The following is a 26,691-nucleotide window of genomic DNA, read 5'->3' as shown; positions in this document are numbered from 1 at the left end:
ATGAAATTCACCCAGACAGGGCAGCCAAAAGAAAAAAAAAAAGAATTTTAAAAAGTGAAGATACTGTAAGGGACCTTCGAAAAGAAAGAGCACTAATTAATAATAAGAAAATATATTGAAGTAAAAACCTCACTACAAAGGTAAATATATAACAAAGATAGTGGATCAATCACTTATAAGGCAAGTATTAATGATAAAAGACTCAGTAGTAAAATTAGTGATAACTATAATCATTATGCATAAAATAAAAGATGTAAAGTGTGACATCAAAAATATAATATGTGGAGTGGGAGTAAAAATATAAAATTTTGGAGTGTGTTCAAATTTAAATTCCTATCAATTTAAAACCAACTGTTACATACATAGGATATTACATGCCAAATTCATGCTACCCATAAATCAAAATTTATAGTAAAGACACAAAATAAAATAAGAAAGGAATCTAAACATAACACTAAAGAAAGTCATCAAACCACAAGGGAACAGAGAAAAAGAAGAATAAAAGAATAGAGGAACTACAAAAACAGCCAGAAAACAATGAAAGAATGGCAATAAATACATATCTATCAATAATTAATGTAAATGTAAATGGACTAAATTCTCCAATCAAAAGACACAGAATAGTTGAATAGATTTGAAAAACAAGACTCATCCATATGCTGCTTTTAAGAGACTCACTTCAGATTTAAGGACAAACACTAGCTGAAAGTGAATAGATGGAGAAATATTCCATACAAATGGGGGTAAAAAAGAAAACTGGTTAAATTATATGTATTTCAGACAAAATAGATTTTAAAACAAAGACTGTAATAACTAAGAAGGGAATTACAAAATGATAAAGGGGCCAGTTCATCAAAAAGACATAACATTTACAAATAACCATGCACCCAACACAGGAACATCAAGATATGTAAATCAAATATTAGGAGACCTAAAAGTAGAAATAAACAGCAATAGAGTAATCATAGGGTTCTTTAAAACCCCACTTACATCAATAGATAGATAATCCAAACATAACATTAATAAGACAACATTGGCTTTAAACAACACATTAGATGGATGGACTTAATAGATACATGCAGAACTTTCCATCCAAAAGCAACAAAATATACATTCTTCTCAAATACACATTGAACATTCTCCAAAGTAGATAACATATTAGGCCATAAAACAAGTGTTAACAAATTCAAGAAAGAATACCAAGCATTTTCTGACAATGGTTTGAAACTAGAAATCAATTATAAGAAGAGTAGAAAAACTAAAACAATGTGCAAGTTGAACAACATACTACTGAACAACCAATGGCTCCTCAAGGAAATTAAAGTCAAAATTAAAAAAAAAATACAGAGAGACAAATAAAAACAGGAATACCCTACTCCAGGGGCACCTGGGTAGCTCAGTCAGTTAAGCCTCTGACTCCTGATTTTGGCTCAGGTCACGATCTCAGGGTTGTGGGATTGAGCCGCATGTGCAGCTCCTCACTCAGGGAGAGTCTGCTGGAGATTCTCTCCCTCTCCCCTTGCCCCTTCCCCTGTTGTATACACTCTCTCTATAAAATAAATAAATAAAATCTTAAAAAAAAAAAGAAGTATCACACACTAAAATCTATGGGATGAAGCAAAAGTTGTTCTAGGAGAGAAGATTATAGTAATACAGGTCTACCTTAAGAAACGAACAAAGAAAAATCTTAAATTAATAGTCTAAATATAAACCTAAAGGAGTTAGAAAAAGAAGAACAAACAGTAAAATGAAAGAAACATTAAAAAATCAAAGTGGAAATAAAATAGAAGAGAAAAAGAAAATAGAAAAGATCAATGAAACTAAAGGCTGAGTTTTTGAAAATATAAACAAAATTGACAAATTGAGCTAGACTAAACAAGAGAAAAAGAGGATTCAAATAAATAAAATTAGAAATAAAAGAAGTTACAACTGTTGACACAGAAATACAAAGAATCATTTAAAAAAAAAAAGCTACTATGAACAATCATATGCCAAGAAAACTGAACAGCCTAGAAGAAATGGATAAATTCCTAGAAACATATAATCTTCGAAGACTGAATCATGAAGAAATAGAAAATCTAAATAGATTAATTTCTAGTAAGGAGCTTGAATCAGTAATAAAAAACCTCCCCCAAACCAAAGCTGAGGACCAGATGGTTTTCTTAATGAATTCTACCAAATATTCAATGAAGATTTTTCTTAAAGCTTCTTTTTTTTTTTTTTGAAGATTTTATTTATTTATTTGACAGACAGAGATCACAAGTAGGCAGAGAGGCAGGCAGAGAGAAAGAAAGAGGGAAGCAGGCTTCCCGCTGAGCAGAGAGCCTGATGTGGGGCTCAATCCCAAGACCCTGGGATCATGACCTGAGCTGAAGGCAGAGGCTTTAACCCACTGAGCCACCCAGGCACCCCTCAGTGAAGATTTAATACCCATTTTCTCAAAACTTTCCACCATATTGAAGAGGAGGGAACACTTCCAAACACATTTTATGAAGCCAAAATTATACTGATACCAAAACTAGTCAAGGTACCACAAAAAGAAGAAAACTATAGGCCAATATCCTTGATGAACAAAGGTGTAAAAATCCTCAACAAATTATTAGCAAACTGAATTCAACAGCACATTGAAAGGATCATAGATCATGATTAAGAGGGAGTTATTCCACAAATGCAAGGATACTTCAACATCAGCAAATCAATCAATGTGATAAACCCCATTAACAAAATGAAAGATAAAAAACATACAATCATCCTGATAGATGCAGAAAAGGGATTTGACAAAAGTCAACATCCATTTATGATAAAAACTCTCAACGAAGTTGGTATAGAGGGAATGTATCTCAACATAATATAGGTCATATATGGCAAACCCGCAGCTAACATCATACTCAAAGGCGATAAAGTGAAGACTTTTCCTCTAACATCAGGAACAAGTGCAAACTGATGTTTAATTATAATGTTGTACCTTTGAAACTTATATAGTATTATATACCAGTTTAATTCAGTTGAAAAAGAAAAGAATATGGGGCACCTGGTTGGATCAGCTGGTAGAGCATGCAACTCTTTACCTTAGGGTCATAAGGTCAAGTCCCACATTGGGCATAGATCTTACTTAAAAGAAGAGTTTGAAAAACATGAGATTCAGGATTTTTTTCTTTATTGTCTATGGCATCTGAATACATTTTCTTAGCATACAGCTGCTTGAATTTTGTCATTGCCAGGCTAGAAGCAAACCTGTTTTCGGGTTTGACCCCATGCTGTGACCCCATTGTCTCTTCTAGAAGCATCCCCGATAATGGCAGAACTGACTCACTGGATCCAGAAATGCTTTGCTTACTGATGCCCCTAGCCCAGAAGCTAGTCCCTTGTTAGATTAGTTGGAAGCTCTTATGAGCTGAAGCTGAGCAGGGCCACAAGCTAGAGAAGGGTTGGAATGATCTTGAGATGTAGAAGAGAGCATCACTTTGATTAAATTGTTCTGAGCCAGAACTATATTTCAAAGTCCTGTGGCCTTCACCATTTCTCTTAAGCCAAAGAAATGGGGGTTATAAACAAGGTTCTGGAAATTAAATCCATCCAAACTCATCTGGTGGAAAGATTTGCTTTACCTACGGATCTTACAGCCTTTAACTCTGCCTCCACTGGCATTCTTTAGGAAGCAGACTTCACACCCAGCAATGCATCATTTTCTCATTAGGCTTAAGTTTTTCAATGTAAAATTATGTAATCTACCTTCGGTGACTATTTTATGGGTGTGGTTGCATATAGGTAAAGATTGAGAATTTCATCATTTCACCTTTTCATTAACAATTTAAAAAACGTGTAGAATTTTATCATTTCTGTGGCATTCCAACTACAACATCTAAATTGTGAGGTGCCTGTGTGGCTCAGTCCGTTATGTGTCTGCCTTTGGCTCACGTCATGGTCCTGGTGTCCTGGGATTGAACCCCTTGTCAGGCTCCTTGCTCAGTGGGGAGTCTGCTTCTCCCTCTGCCTCTGCACCTCTCCCCAACTTGTGCTTACTCTCTCTCTCTCTCTCTCTCTCTCACTCTCTCACTTGCTCTCTCTCTTTCAAGTAAATAAATACTTGGAACACCAGATCAAAAACTAATGATGTACTCTATGGTGACTAACATAACAAGAAAAAATAAAAAAATAAAAATTTAAAAATTTAAAAATAAAAAATAAAAATAGAGGAAAAAGATAAATGAAGTCCTTAAAAATAAATAGATAAAAAATACATAAATAAATAAAAATAAAACCCTTGAGTCAAGTCATGAGAAAAGATCAGACACACCCAACGGAAGGACACTCTGTAAGTGGACACTAAGGAACTATGACAATGAAATGCACTGCTAGATCCTGGACTGGATCCTAAATATCAAGAAAAAACAAAACTAATTATAATAACATTATTGGAACATTGGACAGAATCTGAATATGCATTACTGATTAGATAATAGTAATAGAAAATGTCAATTTATAAAAATTTGAGCACTGTGGCTATATCCGAGTGTGTTCTTTTCCTGTGGAAACACACTGAAGTATTTTCAGTAGACAGGCACACTGTCTTTAGCTTACTCTCAAATGGTAAAACAATTTTAGGTAAAACAAATAAGGGTGCATACATATAGACAGAGAAAACCAAAATGCTTAGTGGAGATTTAAGTTTTAATAACCTTATGGACTATAAACACTACACACGTATAAGAACATAATTTGAATTATTAACTATTTAAACCTATTTTACACTTCATAGTTTTGTGAATTTTTAGTAATACATTTTATTTTTCTTAATGTAAAGGACTTAAATTTTTATGGAAATGTGAAAGAAATAGCACATGAAAAATACTGGATTAAAAATATGGAGTGAAATGAATGACTAAAAGAACAATGTCTTTTAATAAATTTTAAACTGTAAGTTTCATTTCATTCAACATTTACCATCTTTAGCTGGAGGAACTAAAGAGTATACAAACAGATTTGATACATGAACATTAACATATTTTATAATGAAAAATATCAATAAAATAAAATTCAAAGAAAAAAGTGAGGTAACAACAATAAAGATTTCTTTAAAAACTTCACTAACAATGCCCTCATTAAACATAGCAATTGTTTTCTTTTTTGCATATTACTGTGTACTCCTGATCTGCAATGGTTATATTTCATATAATTATAAATATAAAATATAGCATTATTTAATATAATGCTTTTTAATTAACACTACATTATAAACTATTTTGGTTTCCTTTACTGTCTTAATCATTATATCTTTTAAATTTGTACCTAAGTATCCATTAAATGATATACCATCTACTTAGTTGTTCTCCTATGGGCATTTTTTTTTTTTTAAGATTTTATTTATTTATTTATTTATTTGACAGAGATCACAAGTAGGCAGAGAGGCAGACAGAGAGAGAGAGGGAAGCAGGCTCTCTGCTGAGCAGAGAGCCCGATGTGGGGCTCTATCCCAGCACCCTGGGATCATGACCTGAGCCGAAGGCAGAGGCTTTAACCCACTGAGCCACACAGGTGCCCCATAGGCAGACATTTAGATAGCTTCTAATAGCTTTTAGATAACTTTAGATAACTAGATAGCTTCTAATAGCTCTTAGGATATTTTAATAAATGCTATGTTTGTTTTCATTATCTGCTGAAGTATTAATATTATTTTTTAGGATAAATTCCTAGCAACGCTATTCCTGAGCCAAAGTGTACAGATAAGTTCATGGATCCAAAGAGTTAAGGTTGGCTCAGTCAGTTATACGTCTGACTCTTGCTTTTGGCTCAGGTCATGATCTCAGGGTCGTGAGATGGAGCCCCCCATCAGTCTCTGTGCTGAGCGTGTAGTCTGCCTGAGATTCTCTCTCCCTCTCATTCTGCCCCTGTGCACTCTCTCTCTCTGTCAAATAAATAAATACACCTAAATAAATAAATAAATAAGTAGACAAATTTATTTGGGCACCAGCAGAATTTTTCATTAAATATCACATAACTTTAGAAAATATGCTAATTCAGCTTTCGCTCGTGTGATGTCTTTGTTATTCTAGTACAAGCAGAGAGTACATTCAGACTTGTGAGGTGAGGAAGTTTTAGGTTGAAAAAATGGCCAGAGAAAAGGCAGGATGGGACTAGGGATTGTGTTAGGATGACTAGCTTCCCAATGGAAGCATGAGACAAGTGCTCACACACAAATCGACAGATAGAATGATGGCCTCAAACAGGTATGAAAAAAATGTAAATAGTAAAAAGAAATAGTTTCAATTAACCTTCATTTTCATTATAATAAAGACAGTGTCTATCTTTTTTTTTAATTTAATTTTTATTTTTTTTATTCTGTTATGTTAGTCACCATATAGTACATCATTAGTTTTTGATGTAGTGTCTATCTCACATGGGGAGCGATGTCTAGAAGCCAAAAGTGGCACCATGTTCCACAGGAAATCTGGATTATGGTGTGAAAAGAAATGGGATGATGTCATCTGTACATGCCCATAACAGCTGAGTACCTAGAGTCCTGCTGACATCTCACATTTCCCCTGGAAGCACAAGCTCATTAAGACCTGAAATATCCTTCCCCACCCTCACGCCACTGCGATCAATCTCTGTGAAGGAATCACCCAGCCCTTTGAGATTCAGCTCTTAGGCACAGAGTATATTCTGCAAGTGACAAGTAGGCAACTGAGAGGAAACCTGCAAGCACCAGACCACTCTTACCATGGTTAATCTTCCCAGCCAGTTAATCATATAGTCTTTCCAGTTACTGAGGTCTTTTTTAATTTAGAGTGAGACAATTGGGGTAATTAGCCTCACCAGGGTCATCGATCTTCAAGGGGATAGGCTCACTCAAGTGTTTTATTCACCTTACACAATTTGGAAAAAAAGAAATTTTCAACCTCCCTATCTCCTCCTTTATCTTTAGCTCAAAATAGGATTGACTTAAGGTTAATATTAACCAGGTTTCACAGAAATGGCTTTCACACTGAATTAAACTTGAAAGGAGGACACTTTCATGAGGAATAAATCTGTGTGTCTGGGATTTTCCTGTGTGTTATTTGCTACAGTTACAAATACACACACACACACACACACACACACACACACACACACACGGAGTTTCTAAAGGAAAACAAAAAAATAATAGTGGTATTGTCTTAGGCACCTGTGGTTTCTTGTCCTCAGTTTGATAAAAAAGGATATTGTTGTAGATCATACAATACAATCATCAAAGCTGAGCCCAATGACAATTAAGGCAAGGACTTCCTCACTCCAAAGAAGAGAATGGGATATGTGTTGCAACCTAATTGTACTCATTTGTTTTTGAAAGTTTGGGCTCTGTTAATGTGTACCCTCCCTTTGTTCTCCTTCCTCTGGGGTTGTCTAACCTTCAACTTCAGACTTCTTCATACCTTGGACCAGTAATTGAGCAGATGAGCACATCAGAAGTACTTCCCAGGATATCTTTCACTGACTCATTGGACAAAATCCTGGCAAATACATAAGTAGCATGTAGCCTACTGGAGTGATTATGTTTTCAAAAAGCAGAGATAGATGTCATTGGAGGTAGAAACTAAATCAATTCCCAGTTGGTTTCAAAAATTCCACTGTGTGACTCCTGGCTGGCTCAGTGGGTAGAACATGCAACTCTTGATCTCAGGGTCCTGAGTTCAAGCCCTATGTTGGGCATAGAAACTACTTTAAAAAAAGAATTCCACTTTAGGATCAATAAATACACCTTATTTTTTCCCCATTTTGAGACACTTGCCAATCACTCATCTTTCTTGTCAAATTTTTTGTGAACAAGGAGGTAGAAAGAGGAAGCAACAATGCCTGTTTAAACTTATCATATTCTTTTTCCATTTTGAAAGCCTTAGCATCTGCCCCAGAGATCCATGGGGTCTCTAAATATACTTGGTTTGCCAGATTTTTAAATTTCTCTTTATGAAGTGAATTTTGTGTCTGTGTTTGTTTTCTCTGCACAATACACTCCTATAAACCATCTTCAATTCTGCTGTATTTTGTTTCATCTCTCAGTTGTGACTAAAACTATAAACTCTAGACTGTGGACAAGATCAGTGGAGACATTGAATTGAGGGCTTCATGGCTTGGGGGTTGGCATATCTTTTTATAGCATAAGCCCATCAGGAAATCATGAAATGGGTTGCTCTCAATACTGCTATGAACTGAATGGGGTCTTAGAACATGCTTCTGGGTAGAATGTTGGACATGGAGAATGAGAGCCCACATTAGCAATGGAATATGTGTCTGATATAGATATTCTAAGATGACGAAGAAGATTGCCTTTATCTTGACCATGTGATGTTAAAGCGCATATATTATTGAGCCACTTGAAATAAACAGAAAAATAAAAGACAGAGCCCAACTCCAGCAGAGTTTGTGAACCGATTCAGTTTTGCTTTAAGACATAAAATCAATACAGATGCAAAAAACAAGGCAGTACTCATAATTTACCTTTTATAAGACCAGTTAAGAATTTACAATATACTAGCTTTGGAGTCACATTTGTTTAAAAGGCTGTTCTTGGAGGTGTTGACGGTTTATATACTAAACATAGTGAACTCTGTTGACCTATTTTTTGTGATACGCTGATACAACAGCAAGGACAGTTATGTTGATTGGCGAGTCTACCCAGAGGTCATGATGCACAATTTCTCAGCAGCGCATCTGCAAACCACAATAAACACTTCCGTGTAGTTCACTTTATAAACATGAGTAGGATTTATTGAATAACCTCCCAGCTTCTGAAACACCCTCTTTAACTGGACTGGTAAAGGATAATACTCTTAAAAATCATCTAACATGACTTTATGAAGGGCTGCTCCCTGCTGGGCAGGCCAAGTGGAAATCAGTAACCAAGAGAGAAGGAAGGAAGCAGTAAATGCGAGGAATACCTAGTGGTGAAAACTACCTCTACAGAAAGAAGCACGAAGTGGGTAAACACACAGATTGAGTTAGTGCAAATGAAGAAATAAAGAGGATCCTCAATGAAACATGGAACGGGATGATGGGATACCAAAGAGGGTGATGGATCTAGTTTTTCTAAGTAAACAAACAATTAAAAAGCAGAAATTTCCTGGTATATTGATCTGATTGAAATGACAAATTTGAAATCCACCTTTTTGTAGTTTAAGAAATAATGTAATATAAGAAATAGAAATAATGAGAGGGTAATTTTGAGTTTTTGCCTTTTACAAAAAGTCCTTTTTGTGAGAGGCTAAGTAAAGAATAACTAATTCTGAGGATATGTGAATATGAGTTGGTTGATTTGACCAGATGGTGTGCCATTGGAAGATTTCAAGTAATTAGACTACTGCAATTACAGGGAATTGGGAGAATATCATATTGGGATATTGGAAGAGTATCTTTCTATATGTACATTCTATCTACCTATCTCTATATATCTACATATGATATGATAGGTAGAATATGTATCTATCTATCTGTGTGTGTGTGTATATCTATCTATCTATCTATCTTGATAGATATATACACATATATCTACATATGATATGATATCTATATATGATATGATAGAATATAGATAGGTTTATCCTGATACATATATGTTATATACATATATATATAGATATAGATATAGATATAGTTTTCTGATCTTCCAAAGAGAGAAGATAAATAATCCTGATAATTAAGTGTTTGACAATAATCATTAAGAGAGTAGAATAAAGAAACTTCTCATGGGCAATGTCAAGGTCTCCTTTTGAGAAAATCAACTTACCTTTTAGAGAAGAATGTAGTATTATCAGGTGAATGAAAGGCTTTGTTCATATAAAATCAGAAAATGATTGTTAAAGTCTTCAGAATTTCTTTTCTTTCCAATGATCATGGATGAAATTAATTCACAAGTAATAATTGGATTTCAGCTCAGAGCTAAATACTATGCGAAGTGTTATTGAATTTGTAAATGGGGATGAAAACATTGTTTTCTTCAAGGAACACTGAAGTCTTGAGTGTGAGTCTCTATATAGCTATAAAATCTGGATCTATCTACATATGTGTATAATTTTATTCATAAACAAAATTTTTTATTCATAAAACATTTTAACAATGAAGAAAATATATACAGTAGACACTATTCTAGATCATTTATTGCTTGTGTTAACTGTGCTAAGTCTTGGAATTAAAAGGACATATAAAACTTTGTCTTTACCCTGTTGGGGTATACAATATAGCAGGGAAAATTAAAAGGACTTAAATAACTAAAGCTATACCCTATATACTAAATATAACAATGCACAACATCTAGAGGTGTCAAGAAGATTTCAAAGAAAGCTCCTAAATACATTCCAGTGGAGGAAGGCACAGAGGTGGGAAGAGGAAGCCACTGAGGTCAGTGGAACAACATGATACACACAGAAGTCAGGAAGCAAATACCTTTTGGGAAATGTGCCCCTAGTCAAGCTGCAGGGGCATAGCATACAGGATTCGCTCTGGTTGGGGAGGACTCTGGAAAGGTACATGAGGAAGTATGGGGCGTGCCATGTTATGGAATCTTAGTAGTATCTCATGGGCAATGAGGAGCCATCATTTTTACTTAGCATAATTAAATAAAACCAATTTATTTTATTTCATTACATTTTTATACTTTATGTTTATATTTAATATAAATTTTATATTAATTTCATTTAACTTATGAATTAATTTTGTTTAATAACTAAGTTTCAATATGTAATATACATTCTATAAGTTTTATATATTAGACTTAGAAGATATATAAGCCATATAAATTTCAGAAGACAATTTCATAAGATACACCTTTTCTCCTATTTCTATAAATAGCACCTGCTGATTCTCAGGTAGAAGTGATAACAAAATAGACTAGCTTCCACCAGCCCTCCGTTCCTTTCTACATTTAGTTTTTGTTAATTATTTTCTATTTCTTCATTTTTTTCTAGTGTTTACTTTTATACTCTTAAGTATTCCTACATCTCATTACATACTATTTTAGATTTAAATTAGACCATTTGATACCCTTGAATAAAAAGTTGAAGTGATCAAACATTTCATAAACTCTTCCTTTTTCTCTTTGTTTCCTGCCAGTTTTGTTAGTTATATTACTTCCACATTATCATAGCCTGCAACGTTTACCTGTTTTCTGAATAATTCCTGAATAATTCTCATTCTTGTTTGAGTCTTTCCTCTGAATGTGCTCAGTACTTTCCTCAGGTATTTTAGCCCTTGTTTTTCTATTCCTCCCTTGGTTGACTGAAGTTTTTTTCTCTATAGAGTTTCTTCTGGGAGAGCTCGTAACATTCCCAAGCTTTGAATGGTCAAAAATATCTTAGTGTCACCTTTGAATTAGAACAATATCTTGGAGGATTAGAAAATTATTGATTGTACTTCTTTTCCCTAAAGGTTTTTGAGGTATAAATCCATCATCTTTAGTGCATGCTGCAGGGAGTCCACGCCCCCTTTATAACTCATATTATTTTGTGCCTGGCATGACATCCAAAGAATTTTTTTCTTTAATTTAAAAGTCCAGGAGTGCGTGGGTGGCTCAGTCAGTTGGGCATCTGCCTTTGGCTCAGGTCATGATCCTAGAGTCCCAGGATTGAGTCCTGCTTTGGGGCGGGGGGCGGGGGAAAAGCCCCTGCTCAGCAGGGAGTCTTCTTCTTCCTCTGCACTTCATGCTGCTTGTGCTCTCTCTCTTTCTCTCTTGCTCTCTCTCAAATAGATAAATAAAATCTTAAAAAATAAATAAATAAAATAAAATCCAGCATATTTACCAAGACCTAAGTTGCCTTTCTAATCTTTAAATTTATGCATTTTATTTTTGGGTCTGAAAAGGTTTCCTGATTCATATAGTTAATGCTTTGTCCGAATTTTGTTTTGTCTAAATTGTTTAACTCCCTTCTGTATAGACATCAGTTAGATTCATATTGAGTGACATTTATATCTTCTAGATTAATCATTTCTTCTCTCATTTTAATTTTGTATTTTAGCTCTGTTTAATTATTTTGTTTCAATATCATTTCGATGTCTTTTTCCTGGCCATTCTTGCCCCTTCTTTGTTTTTGGTAATACCAATTCTCATTTTTACTGCTTCCTTTACTGTGACATTTATTTTATGATGGTTTGTTTCATTTCTCTCTTTATTTTTTTTTCCCCTAAGCTTTGTTTTGGCTGGGTGCTCAAGGATTGGTGCATTTGTCTGGTGTGTTGGTGATAAAGAATTTTAGGTAATAATTTTATGGAAGGGAATGTCAGAATGGACCTTGAGTGACATAGCTTATTTTCCAAGTAAATGTTCGCCAGAAGTCCCTGGCATCAAGGAAGAATGTCAGTAATGAGGTGGACAAAATGGACTACCTAATTTATAACACTTTATTTTCATCAGCAACTCCAGGGCTTGCTCAACGGGTTCATGGAGTCAGGCATGGAGATTACACAGGGCTCAATAGCGTGGATGGCTTTCCTCCTACAGTGACTTGGCAACTGCCAGGAATGAGTGCTAAATTTTTCAGTTGACCAACTGTGAGCCCTGTTAACATACCACACATGAGGAGGGCCAGCCAACCTTCTAGTGGTAGGCTGATGATATGGGGACCCTTTTGTCCTGGAAGGGTGATATATCCTCCCCAGGACATATATCGATCCTAGATTTAGATTTGTCTTCCTATCTGCCATGTTTCCATGGGCAATATAAGCTGTGACTGAATAAATGCACTATTCAGCAGCACTCCCTGACCAAGGAACCAATTTTACAGCAAAAGAATTAAGACAATACTCGTGAAATTCAGGGGTCCTACAATGATTGTCCATGACTAGAAAAAGTTGGTCTTAGAGAAAGTAAAATACATATTAATAACTAAGAATCCTACCAAAACATTCAGATGTTTGGATCTGTTTCAATATACTGATCTTCGTTCAAAATATTACCCAGAATAGGCATCCCTGATTGTATTATCTTACTATCTGAAGTTCTTCATACTCATTTCATGATCTGACTTTCCTCATAGCTATATTAAATTATTTATATATATATATGTATATATGATTATGATTTATAGGTTTCCCTTCACAATCCCCCCCCCAGTAGCTTTTAGTTTTAATCACATGAGCAAGTGATTATTTTGCTCTAGTCTAAGAATTTAAGATAGTGCCTGGGACATAGTGGGTACTCATAAATACTTGGTGAATGAATAAATTAGTGGAGATACCAGTTAAAGTTTATATGCAGTAGAATGGCAAGTGGGACAAATGGGCTATATAAGCATAGTGGAAAATAAGTATTAATTTTAAAAACTGGCAAACATTATTTAGCAGAATGCCAGACACTGTTCTACAAGCTTCATATCTATGGAGTCATTGAAACTTCACAACTCTATGAGGTAGATACTCATAGATTTGTTTCCACTTTGAAGATAAAGAAAAGGAGACCAGGGAAGTTAAATAACTTTTTGATGGTGATAGAGCTGGTCAGGGGCAGCTAGGATTCTGACTCCAAAGTACATCTGAACTACTATACCATATTGCCATAGAATTTAGCTAAAAAGTTCATTTTGGAGAAACCTAGAGAAAGACATAACATGATTTCTAGAATATATTAACAAACATACCTCCTACATTCATCCTGTGGAGGAGTCCATGTCAAAGGCCAAGGAGAAGGTACCAAGAAAAAGAAATTTTCCAGGGAAGTTGAGATGGATTTTGAACTGATGAGGAAGAGGAGTGTGAAAACTGGGCATTTGTCTAAGGAACAAATAGGTGGAACATGCTGTGTCCAATTTGGGTACTAAATGGTATACCTTGCCCAAAGAGGAGTTGGCCTTTCTCTTCTAGTAGCTTGTCTCTAAGTTCCTTGGAATGTCATGTCTGATGGGAGTATCTTTGTTTGCCTGGGGCCTTCAGTCACACTGGGGACCTTGGACCAAGCCAGGCAGTAACAATATGCCTTAAGTTGGGGATTTTGGGTCACACAGGATCAGTTAAAGTGGAGATGAAGGTTAACCACATGGGCAATCAATCATGTCAATACAAAGTCTGAAAACTGAGGCTCAGATGGATGTATGCCCCGGTTGGCCATGTTCCATGTCTATTGTTACACACATGGAGGTGTTGATGCTGTGTAGACTCCAGAGAGAGGAGATGGTTGGAAGATCCACATTTGGAGTCTTCCAAGACTGTCTCTTTCCTTTGCTGATTTTAACCTGTGTCTTCTCACTGTGAAACCATGTGTAACTGAATATATAACAGTTTTCAGTGAGTTCTGCATATCACTCTAGCAAACTATTGAACCTAAGTGTGGTTTGAAGAATCACCATCCCTCACTTGCAGTTGGTGGCCAAAGGGAGAGAGGTCTTGTGTGAACTGCATGCCTTCAAACTTGGCCTAATCTTAGGCACAACTGCAACAGTGAAGGAAGGAACCAGCATCAGTTTATGCTCCACGACCAGTATTTAAGGGGTCTTATAACACCCCCAGCTGACTTGGGACAGCACTGTTATTATCCTGTTTCCAGGTGAAGAAACTATGACTTGGAGAGCTTTTGTGACTTACTTGAAGATGCTAAGGCCAAGAAATATACTCAGGTCTCTAATGTTTTGGGTAGAATTCCTTTTTAGAACCAATGGTGGAATTAGGTCTCACCAGGGGCACATAGCCAGGGCTATAAGGAGGACCCGCCAACCCAATGGGAAGTGATGAAAGCAAGGTCACTGTTATTTAGTACTTGAGTTGTCTGCAACATGTGACCTGCTGAATCTGAGCTGGCCGATGCCTCAAGTGCATACTTCAGCACTCATTTACCTAAAACTCTACCTTCTTGGTAAATATGTTTTAGAAAAACTATTACGTTTTGGGCACTGTGCATTGATAGCACACATATGGGAAACCAAATCAGGACTATGCCTGTCCTCATGCAGAATTGGAGGCTCATTAAACAAGAAACAGGTGTAAGATTACCATTTTAATAATTTCTCTATTGGAAAAACTCAAGGTGCTAGGGGTTTGCATGAGAAGGTCAGAAATTCCTTCTTAGAAATAGTGATCCTTAAAATGGAAGCCAACAAAGGCCAGCGAGGACAGGTGGAGGAGTAAGAATATTCCAGGCAGAGGGAATAAAAGCACAGAGGTGAGGTTTTCAGCAGGTTTCAGAAACCAAAGGCGATGTGATTAAAGGCTAGTAACAGGGAGAGAGAAGGGCAGGTCTAGATCATTGCAAACCATCATAAGGACATAGAGAGGATAACATTTGGATTGCAGATACGATCAAAAGCTAGGGTACAGCCAAAGAGGTTGGGAAAATGACAGGAGTATTGAAGAAAGGGGGAAGTTCTTTAATGAAGATCTTGAATAGTAGTGAAGACAACTTTAGATGCCCCAGTAGCCAGAATGTCTGGAAATGTTGGTGCTTATCATGTATGTAACCTAACCAAACTACCTGCTTTCAATGGCTTGGACAGAAAATGTCCTAATGGGGCCATGGGAGGAAAGAAAGAAAGGAAAAAAGAAAAGAAAAACAGAAAAGAAAGAAGGAAGGAAAAAAGAAAGAAAGAGAAAGAGAAAAAAGAAAGAAAGGAGAGAAAAGGGAGAAAGAGAGAAAGAAAGGAAGAAAGGAAGAAGAAAGGAAGAAGAAAACTTGCATGCAATTCTTCCCCATATCCCTCATTTCAGTAGGTTAGAATGTCTTACAAACAAAATTAAATCAAAATTTCAGACCACTCTTTGGGTAGAATGTAAGTGATCATTTCCAATGGGAGAAAAGAAGGGAGTGAGAAAGGAAAGCCATTCTAACAGATTTAAAATTCCCCTTGTTATCATTTCAACAAGTCTTAATGTACTTACCATGTGTACATGGTTTGGATGCCTGAAAGCCACTGTCATGTGAGGAATACAGTCCTCACACTGGGGGTGCAGACTTGCTATTTAAAGCCTCAATTGTTGGCAACCCAATTTTCTTTTAGATTCTTTCTGTTTGTTTTTGTTCATTTCTAACAGCTCAGCCTGAGTCTGGTAAATAATTTAAGAATCCTGACTCAAACCACTGGAACACATCTTTCTAAATCATCAGCAACATTTTTTTTTTCAAAGAGACCAAACTAGTCCCCACTCCCTGTCCTCATTCTAAAGGAATTTCTGAGAACTTTGAGTTCAAAATGGCTGATGAATCATTTGAGGTTATACCTGCTTCCTACCGAAAGCCAGTGAAATGACAGGAGAAAAAACCAACCAACCAACCAACCCACAGCACCAGTACGAGCCTGGGGACCTGTCCATCAGAAAACTTAAATGCATAGATACATTTAAGCATCTGTGGATGCTACAAAATCCTGTAACTGAGAGCATGATAAAGAATAAAGTGAGTATCTCAACATACAAAATAGGAAAGAGAGGGTCTAAAAAGAGGGGTCTCCCTGGCATCACAGTAGTGCAGGCTATAGGATCTGGCTGTGGGGGCAACTGGAGTGGTATTAATTAAAATGAAATGGTTCTAGAAATAAATAAATGAAGAGGCAAGCAAGCATACGTACATACGTACATATCTACGTCCATAAAATGAAAGGGCTATGACATAGCATATGTGGACCAGCCTTTCTCACTTAAGCTCACTGTGGAATTTGCTTTCCTAGCTAGAGCTCTCTGCTTCAAGAGAAAGCAGCAGAATAGGTGACTCATGTCCACCACAAAGGACACGGAACACCTTCTCTGGGAAGTAAAAGGCCTGATGCAAAGTAAAGTAAAAAGCTGTCTAGCTAATGTGACGTTGTGTGTCAACTATACTCAAGTGAAAAAAAAAAGAAAAAAAAAGAGAGAGGAAGGAAGGAAGGAAAAACTGCAGGCTACTCTGGCCAGCATCTCTGTAACCACACCCACTTCCCCAAGGGAGACAGGTGTATTTCCAAAATACTAAACCCTTTCCTAAAATAGTTGTCTGAGTTACACCTCCTCCAGCAAGGTACAGAATAGTCTATCAGTGCACTTCCCTCCAATACTTGATGTTGTCACACTTCTAAGTTTGGCCAATTAAATCATTTAAAATGGTACGTCATTGTGGTTATGATTGGCATGATCCTGATCGCTGTTATGTTGAACAATTCTTCTTAGGTTTACTTGGTTATCTGCATTTACTCCTCCATGAAATATCTGTTCTCGTTCCCCCTCTCTTGCCAACTTTTTTCTATTAGTTTCTTGGTGTTGGTTTCTCGTTAGTTTTTTTAAATTTTCAAATGTATTTTTGACGTTAATTTTCTTTTCTGTATTCCAGATATCATTTTCCAGTTTGAAACTTATTTTTTCCACTTTCTTGAAGGTGTCTTTTGATAAATAAAATCTACATATTAGCGTAGCCAATCTTACTGATATTTTATATTCTTCACTATTCCTGTGTCATTTAAGCAACTGCTTTTTATAAATTTACATAGCCATCTTGTTAAGTGCTCCCATTATTTCCAAACATTTTCTCTATTATTTTACGTTTTCTGTGTTTACACTTGTATTATCTTCCAATGAGGACACTTTTGTTTTCTCCTTTTGAGTCTACTTTTTTTTTTTCTTTCTCTTTTCTTAAATCTTATTGCACTGGCTAATCCTTCTAACATTGACTTTTTTTTCACCTTGAAAGATGGATAAAATTAATACTAAACTCCTCTTGGTTTAGTGTTTTCTTTAACTGCTAGAATTCTTAATAGTCATAAAATTCATCAAATTTTGATGGCATTTTTACTCAGTTTTGATAAGATATATTTTTGGGGACTTTGTCTATTTCTTTTGAATTTTTAATTTTTATAATATAATTATTGACATACTTTTTACCTCCTTGTAAGTTTTTACTCTGCCTTTGTCTTAATCTTTATAATATTCCTTTTTAAGGTTATTTTTGTTTTATTTCTTGACTATTTTTGCTAGAGATAAAATAGACACTATTTTAATTTTTTTCACAGAACCAACTCAGGTGTATTCTTTTTTATATTATCATTGCATTTATTTTCTATTAATTTGTGCCTTACCTTTATTGCATTTCTTCCTCTGCTGCTGCTGCTGCCTCTTCTTCTTCTTCCTCTTCCTCATTCTCCTCCTTCTCCTTCCTCTTCTCCATCTTCATCTCCTCCCCTCCCCCATCCTTCCCTCATCTTCCCTCCCCTCCTCCTCCTCCTTCTTCCTTTTCTCCTCCTTCTCCTCCTCCACCTCCTTCTTTCTTCTCCTTCTTGTCCTCCTCCCTCTTCCAATATTCTCTGGGTAACTTCTGAAAATTAGCACTTAGCTCATAAATCTTGAGGGTTTCCCCTTTTCTTATGCAAGTACTTAAGGCTATAAGTATCCCATGACTCATTTTGTTTGCTGAATCCTATAGGAAACTGGTGAAATTCATCACCTGAGATTAGGTAGTACAATGGTTCTCAAACTTCAGGGCACAAAGAATCACTTAGTGGGGTTGATAAACCACAGATTCTTTGGTCCCATCCCCAGAGTTCCTGATTCCATGGTTCTAAGGTGGGCCAGATAATTTCTTACAAGTTCTCAGCCAATTACTTCTAGTTGGAATACCATACTTGGACTACTACTGAGTTAGTATTCATCTAAATTTCCCAGCCCCTCACTATCAATGTGCTTCTGAGCTGTTCTTGAGTTTACCTTAGAAGATAACCTGGACTAGAGTTCTGAATATAGGTATAGATTGGGTTGCCCAATAAAATTCAAGATTCACAATTAAATTTGAATTCCTACAGTATATTTACAGTAAGAAAACTACTTGTTGTTTATCTGAAATTCAAATTTAACTGGCTATACTCTAATTTTATTTGCTAAATCTGATGGCCCTTAGTCTGGATGTTGACATCGATGATCTCACTGGTTCTCTAACTTCAGTGAGTATCAGCGTCTCTTGGAAGGCTTCTTAAAACCTAGATTTATGAGCTCTACCTCTTCCATTTCTGATTGAGTTTGTCTGGGATAAGGGCTAGGAATTTGAATTTGTCACAGGTTCCCAGGTGATGGTGATGTTGTTGGCCTGGAACCAGGCTTTGAGAATCATGAGTTGATCCCAAAGCGATGGTCAGGGATAAACGAGAGAACTCTCATTATTTATGCTATGATAAAACCACAACACCACACAAACAAGTGTGCAACCTCGAGATTTTTCAGTTTTTCCCCTGTCGTGGTTTTTCTTCTATACTGCTTTTGGTTTTGATCTTGGGAGAGACAGGCAGAGACTTAACTAGTTCAGTATCTTGGTAAGGACTGTAACCATAAAATAATGATTCTGTTTTAACTTGGAGTGAGAAGATTTTCCTCTGAACAACACGAAGTTTCCTAAAAACAAGGTATATTATTTTACATAAATCTAAACCAGTAGTTACCACATTTTAAGAATATGAGAATTAAGCAGAGGAATCTTAATACATCTTGAGTTGATTATATGTATGATGTACATTAGCAATCTTTGCTGGATCTCTTATGTTTGTCCCTCTACGCCAGTTCTTTTCTTTTTTTGCATCCTGCCCTCTGCCCAGAAATACTCATCTGTACCTTCTAAACCAAAGAGCTCCCTTGAACCCAGGCTTTTGGTTGGTTTCAGGTGTTGAGGGAACAAAGGAAATTGGAGGGAGGGAAGGAAGTGAGATGGCTATTTATAGATACCGCCAGAGTTATATATCCTAGCTTCTTCCTGCAAGTGTTGCCTGTGGCTGGTTGTGCCTCTAGATTCATAGTTACATCTACTGTCAAGGTTGCTCTTATTCAACACGTCTACTTCCAGATTCTAGTAAGCCTTAGCCTTTTCCTCTTTTGATCTAGGGGTAGTGATATTTCTGTGTTTTTAGTCTTGGGGTAGGACGTTCTTTGTGGCTTCTCTGTATCTTGCCAGCATCGTTGGAAATAGTTCTTTTATAAAACCTTTTTCAGGAACACCTGAGTGGCTCAGTCAGTTAAGCATCTGCCTTCAGCTCAGGCCATGATCTTGGGTTCCTGGGATCCAGCCCCTTGTCTGGCTCCCTGCTCAGCAGGGAGCCTGCTTCTCCCTCTGCCTGACACTTCTCCTGCTTGTGCGCGCACTCTCTCTCTCTCTCTGTCAAATAAATAAATAAATAAAATATTTAAAAAAAAAAAAACTTTCTCAAAGTACCTTATATGTCATTCCATCTATTTCCTGCTGAGATCAAAATGACTCCTTTTAGTTTTTATCAATATGGAAACCCAATTATTCTAGTGCTATTTATTGAATATTCCATCATTTCTTTATTGATTAAAAATATCACTTATATTAAAAATCACATTTTCATAGGGGTGTCTGGCTGGCTCAGTCAACTAAGCATCAAACTCTTGATTTCAGTTTAGGTCATGATCTCAGCATCATGAGATCGAGCCCTGCATTGGGCTCCCCACTCAGCACAGAGTCTGCTCAGGATTCTCTTTCACCCTCCCCCTCTGTGCCTCCCCACTCTCATGTTCTGTTTTCATCTCTCTTTAAGATAAATAAATAAAATATTTTTAAAAAATCACATTTTCATAGATTTATGGGTCTGTTTCTGAGCTCTCTAGTTTTTATTTCGTTCAGATTTCTGAGTAAGAATCTGTAAGATGAAAGAATCTGTGTTTTAAACAAATTCTATAGGGAATTCTAATACATGCTATATCCTGAGAACTTTCTTAAATTTTTTACTAATTCAGTAAGATTGGTGAGTTAATAGCAGAGAGGCTGTTGTCAAGAAAACTTTCCTTGCTTTGGGAGATGACCATATAGTTTCATAATTAGCCCAAGAAAGACACTTAGCCTTATTTTCTCCATTTCTTTTATGAATCATTTTGGAAATTTGGGAAGGTGGTTGATTCTGTTTTGATGGACCCACTTTTAGACAGCTTAGCACTGTTTTATATCATGTACACAAAATGAGATTCTTGATTATCCAGAATGTAAGTGAAAAATAGCCAACAGAACATAAAAGTGTGGGAATTTGCATGATTTCAATTCAGCTTAGTTAGAAAAGCACTTGATTGATTCTAGGTTTTCTGTCTTTATTTGAAAATTGGTATTTATTTTAACATAAACATGTTTTGTAAGGGTTAATAATTAGTGATGAATAATCATGCTATTTTCCAAAAGAATTGAGTTTATAAGAAATTATATATGAGAAATACACACAAGATTCAACCAATTCCCATTTTGGAAGCTTTGAGAGCTGGCTTATGTAAATACCTTAGGGCATTGTTATTTACCTGGAGTTACTACCCACATTTCAGACAAACAAGAAAAATAAAAACAAAGCCAAGTAACTAAACTAATATTCTCCTTCTAGACCTGCAGCCTCCAGAGTTGGCTACCTGTACTGGGGGTATGAAATATGATCTTATGTGGGAGAGGGTAAAGGAAGGAGACATCAGAACTTCTACTTACATTTGTTGTAAATACGATCATTTGCAATTTTCTACTTTTAGTGGCATTTTATAACACCCATAATATTGGTAGCAAGTGATACAAAAGCCATTACTTTACACATTAATAAATCCACGAATATGGGGGAAGGTATGCTTTCACATCTTCTATGGTACATAATACAAATTCAATTACGTTGGGAGATGATTCGTCTAAAGCCTCGCTCCTCTAAATGGGCTCCACCAACCACCAGCAAGAGCATCACCAGAGATATTATTTGAAAGGCAGATTCCCAGGTCCCAAGCTAGTTACTGAGTCAAAATCCTCATTTTCTTTCTTTTTTTTTTTTTTTTAAGATTTTTATTTATTTGACAGACAGATCACAAGTAGGCAGAGAGGCAGGCAGAGAGAGAAAGGAGGAAGCAGGCTTCCCACTGAGCAGAAAGCCCGACGCGAGGCTCGATCCCAGGACCCTGGGATCATGACCTGAGCCGAAGGCAGAGGCTTTAACCCACTGAGCCACCCAGGTGCCCCAAAATCCTCATTTTCGTTAGATCCTCAGATTTCTTTGCCAAGTAAAATTTGAGAAGGACAGAGGGCTGGCCTTGTAGATCCTTTCAAATGTAAGTCACCGGAGTCCTAAGGAGGGAAAGAGCAGATTTCATTCTCTCACTAGGAGCGGGAGACATTTCTTTTTTCCCCTTCCCTCAGTTTTAGCTCAGAACAGCTAATGGAGAGCAGTGGTGTGACTTCCTTGGTCGTTTTTTTCCCCCTTGTTCTTGTTTTTAACCCTATTATGCTTTTCCTCTGGGTTATATTATTTCTCTAAAAGACAATTCCCTGCGGACAAATACTTTTACTCAGGACTATTTTGCAGTGTAGAAACTAGAGCAAAGTCTACTTGGTTCCTTGAGATATGCTTTGGCTCTTGTCTTCACTATTGAATCAACTTCTTAGTGGATAATTCAACTCTTGTATTTTCCTACAGTCTACTCCCTGTAATGCTATCAGTTCATCACCTTTCCAAAACTAGATTTTCAGGTTATTCCTCTATTTAAAAAACATTTTCTTAAAATAGTGGTTTCCATTTTTTTATTGTTTTTATTTTTATTTTTTTTATTTTTTTGAAGATTTTATTTATTTATTTGACAGACAGAGACCACAAGTAGGCAGAGAGGCAGGCAGAGAGAGAGGAGAAAGCAGGCTCCCTGATGAACAGAGAGCCCAATGTGGGGCTCAATCCCAGGACCATGAGATCATAACCTGAGCGGAAGGCAGAGGCTTTAACCCACTGAGCCACCCAGGCGCCCATTGTAGTTTCCATTTCTTTTCAAGAATCCTAGCATTATACATTATTGAATGCAGGATTGCTCAAATGTTTGTATTTATTTATTTATTTCATTTATTTTTTTAAAGAGGAAACCTCTTTTTTTTTAAGATTTTATTTATTTATTTGACAGAGATCACAAGTAGGCAGAGAGGCAGGCAGAGAGAGAGGAAGGGAAGCAGGTTCCCTGCCGAGCAGAGTGCCCGATGCGGGGCTCGATCCCAGGACCCTAGGATCATGACCTGAGCCAAAGGCAGAGGCTTTAACCCACTGAGCCACCCAGGCGCCCCAAATGTTTGTATTTAAATTGTATATTAATATCTATAAAGTATATCCATGAGTTACAACATTAAATCATCTGTAGTATACATAGTATATAGTAGTATGTATATTACTATACTATTTGTGGAAGACTTGAGACTAGAATGAAAGAAAAGTATTATATTGAAAACAAGTATTTTATTATGTCTTATTAATTATACTGAATTTATACTATGATTAGCTAATTATGCTTGTAACAAAATACACATTTAGGACAAAGTTCATTCTTGACAATAGCAGCTGTAAATATTTCAGAAAATCTTCCTGATGATTTCTAGTATTTTTAGCTGATGCCTTGTCAGAACTGCTTACCTAGTCATCATTTTTGCTTCATCTTGTGGCTGATAAAGAAAGAGCTACCTACAAGGTTAAGGGAAAGTGTCAGCTTTGCCTTTTTTCACTTGCATTATTTGTATTATCCTCAGTCTGCAGCTCTTGGGAGAAAAATCATTTAAACCATTTGTCCATTTTATGATAGTTTAATTAAAACCAGTTAATGTAATACACAAGTCTGCTCAACCCGGCCCACAGGAACTACAGCATGTTGGAATGTGCTTAAAGTGAGCTGACAAGAAAGGCTAAAGCTGTCTTGGCCCTTCATGGTGCCAAGAAGACACCTGTCTACCCCATGGGACCTGGAACCATCTTATGTTTGACCTAAGCAAGGGCTCCAGAGGCAATCCACATGGTGATGTGAGTGAAGCTTATATATATATATATATGTATATATACATATATATGTATATATACATATACATATATATGTATATATACATATATATTTATATATTATATAAAATAATATATTTTTATATTATATAAATAACATTATTTATATAATATATAAATATATATATTTATATATTTTTTAAGCTTAGTATTATGAATAGGAAGTCTAACAATTTCTTTCTGCATCCCAGTGGGTTGTTTTGCCCCCTACAAAGACTGCTGGTCTTGAGGATAAAACTCAAATTCCTAATGCAATATTTATTAGATGAGGCTACTCAGGCTTATAGAAACTCTCTTGACTAGGGCAACACTCACATACTTTCTCATCTACAAATCTCTTCACAGCTTACTTTTTTGTGCAATAGTGGTAAGTCAGTGATGACTTTATTTTTGTCAAATGGGTCTAAAGTCATTTGATTGATTTAGGGATCATTGAACCATATTAAATAAAGTTCTTAATTCAAGCATTAGTTGTGCATTTCTTCATGCATTGTTGTATTATAGAACAAAGAAGAGGTGCTCAACAGTGTAACTCACGGAGAATTCAGTGATTGTCTACCTATTCACTACTGTAATAATCCATAAAGTCTTTCCAGAGTTACAGAGTTATGGAGGCTCATGTTTTTCTTCCTCCCATGATACCAACTGCTGACTTATTTCCTCTCTTATTTCCAATATAATAATCTGTGACCTGCAGAAAATATAATTTGGGTGGATATGATATGATGCATGATCCCATCGTGTTCTTTCCATCCTTCTGCCAAATGTGCTTGCAGTTTCTCTGATGAATGGACAGTGAGAAAGTGAAATTCTGATGCACAGACAGACTAATTCCTACAGTCTTCCTTTGGAAGGAAACAAAACTAAGACAAGGTTTGTTAATAGTTTTTTGGAGCATCCGTGACTTTGGCTTTTTTTTTAATCTTTTTTTTTAAATTTATTTTCAACATAACAGTATTCATTGTTTTTGTACCACACCCAGTGCTCCATGCAATCCGAGCCTTCTCTAATACCCACCACCTGGTTCCCCCAACCTCCCACCCCCCAACCTCTTCAAACCCTTCAGATTGTTTTTCAGACTTCGGCTTTGCTTTTAATACTGTGATTAGAAAAGAAAAAAACTATACTCAAAACTAAAGGGATCTACTTTTGATTAGTAGAAGGATAAAGGCTTGGTTCAACTCTACCAGGAATTGGGTGTGGGGTTTCCTGAGGACTGCACATGCCATACCTGATTCTTATTCCTAAACCAGACCCTTAGATTCTGTTGCTTGTGTTCCTGCAGTTGGTAAAGACTTGCCTGATAGTAATTTTTTTCTTGTTTCTTTCACTGGGAAAACATCTCACTCCTTTCCTTCCCTTCCTCTCTCTTTTCCCTCCCTCCTTTCCTTCCTCCTTCCTCCCTCTCCCCCTTAATCTTCCTTTATTCTCCTTCCCCTTCCTCTCCTCTCCCTTCCCTACCTCCCCCCCCTTCCTTTTCTTTCACCTTCTTCCTTTTTTACTTCTTAGGTTTTAGTGACTCCTGGAAATCTGTTCTTTTTCCTTAAGGTATTCAACTGAGTCAGCCTGAGTTTATGCTAGAGGCATGGGAAATCTTGGTCAGTGTTAAGATAGTTAAAAGATTGGATTATCAGTCTTAATAAACTAAAAATAAATATTTTGTGATAAAATCTACAAAATTAAGTCAAACAATCTCCCTCTATTCGTCCTCTGTAGGATGCAGCACTGGCCAGAGGAAGGGACTGAAATTAAACATAGGAAAATAGTTAAAGCTCACTTTCCCATTTCACTTTCCTTTTAGGCTGAAAGCAAATCTTCATTTATTTGTTTATTTATTTAATGTAAAAAATGTTCTATTAGTTTTGTGCTCATGGAAAGAAAAACTGCAGCAGCAGATGCAAACAGTTATACAAGACCGTGGAAGTCTAGACAGAAGCTGAGAACATTAGTATATCCTTACTAGACTTTGTATTTCATTTGGTTGGACATGAAAGACAGAGACAAAGAGACCTTCACTTCACACAGCAAAAGATGGGAAGAAGCTGCCCTGAAGTATAATAGGGTTAATTTTATTGTTTTGTCTTCAGTATCTGCAGCTCTTGGGAGAAAAATCATTTAAACCATTTGTCTATTTTATGATAGTTTAGTTAAAACCAGTTAATGTAATACACAAGCTTCTGTCTCTTGGAGTAAAGGAGAGTGTCCAGTGGGATAACTTCTCAGGCCACAGTCTACCTCTCACGGTCTAGCACAGCTCATCTCTCAAACCTGGCCCAGCTCTTGTTGAAGTGCCAATGCTGAAACTGGCTTATGGGCCCATGAGAGTGTCTCTTATCTTAAATAAATTTCCCTCAATTAATTGTCCTGGTAGGAAATACAAGGACTGCACATGGATAGCATCAACTCAGGTTTTCATGGTTTAACAGCATCATACGACGGTTGAACCAAGGACTATAAAAAGCATAATGTGTACAGCTTGCAGAGGCTTTGAGATCACACCTTTTAGGCTCTTTTTTAAAAAAAAATAATTAATAAAATCAAGTCTAGAGAGATAATGCGAAAGACCCAAGGATACCCAGTGAGCTAATGCTGGAGTTGAGACTATGGTCCCAGTATCCTTCTTTCCACATCTGTGTTTGTTCTGCGACACCACATTGTCTTTCTGCTAAGCCAAAGGAAAGGGGTGCACATGGGCCAAACCATGTCTAATTGGGTATGGGGCTTTCCCAGACTTGATGGAATACCTTTGATTGCCAATACTCTTGGTGATCCTTATGTTTGATGACTGTAACACATTATACTAATCAAAGCCTACTCACTTTTTCTTATTCAGTCCTCATCATAGTTGTGTGTGTGTGTGGGGGGGCTGTAATTAGTCTTATTTTTTCAGATGGAACACACAAAATTCAGCTACTCTCTCAAGTGGTTGCCAAGATTGACACTTTTTACATTAGTCTTTTAT

This window comes from Lontra canadensis, unplaced genomic scaffold (genome assembly GCF_010015895.1).
Source record: "Lontra canadensis isolate GAN:19392208 unplaced genomic scaffold, GSC_riverotter_1.0 scaffold94, whole genome shotgun sequence".
NCBI lineage: Eukaryota > Metazoa > Chordata > Mammalia > Carnivora > Mustelidae > Lontra > Lontra canadensis.
Note: the sequence above shows the minus strand (reverse complement) of the source record.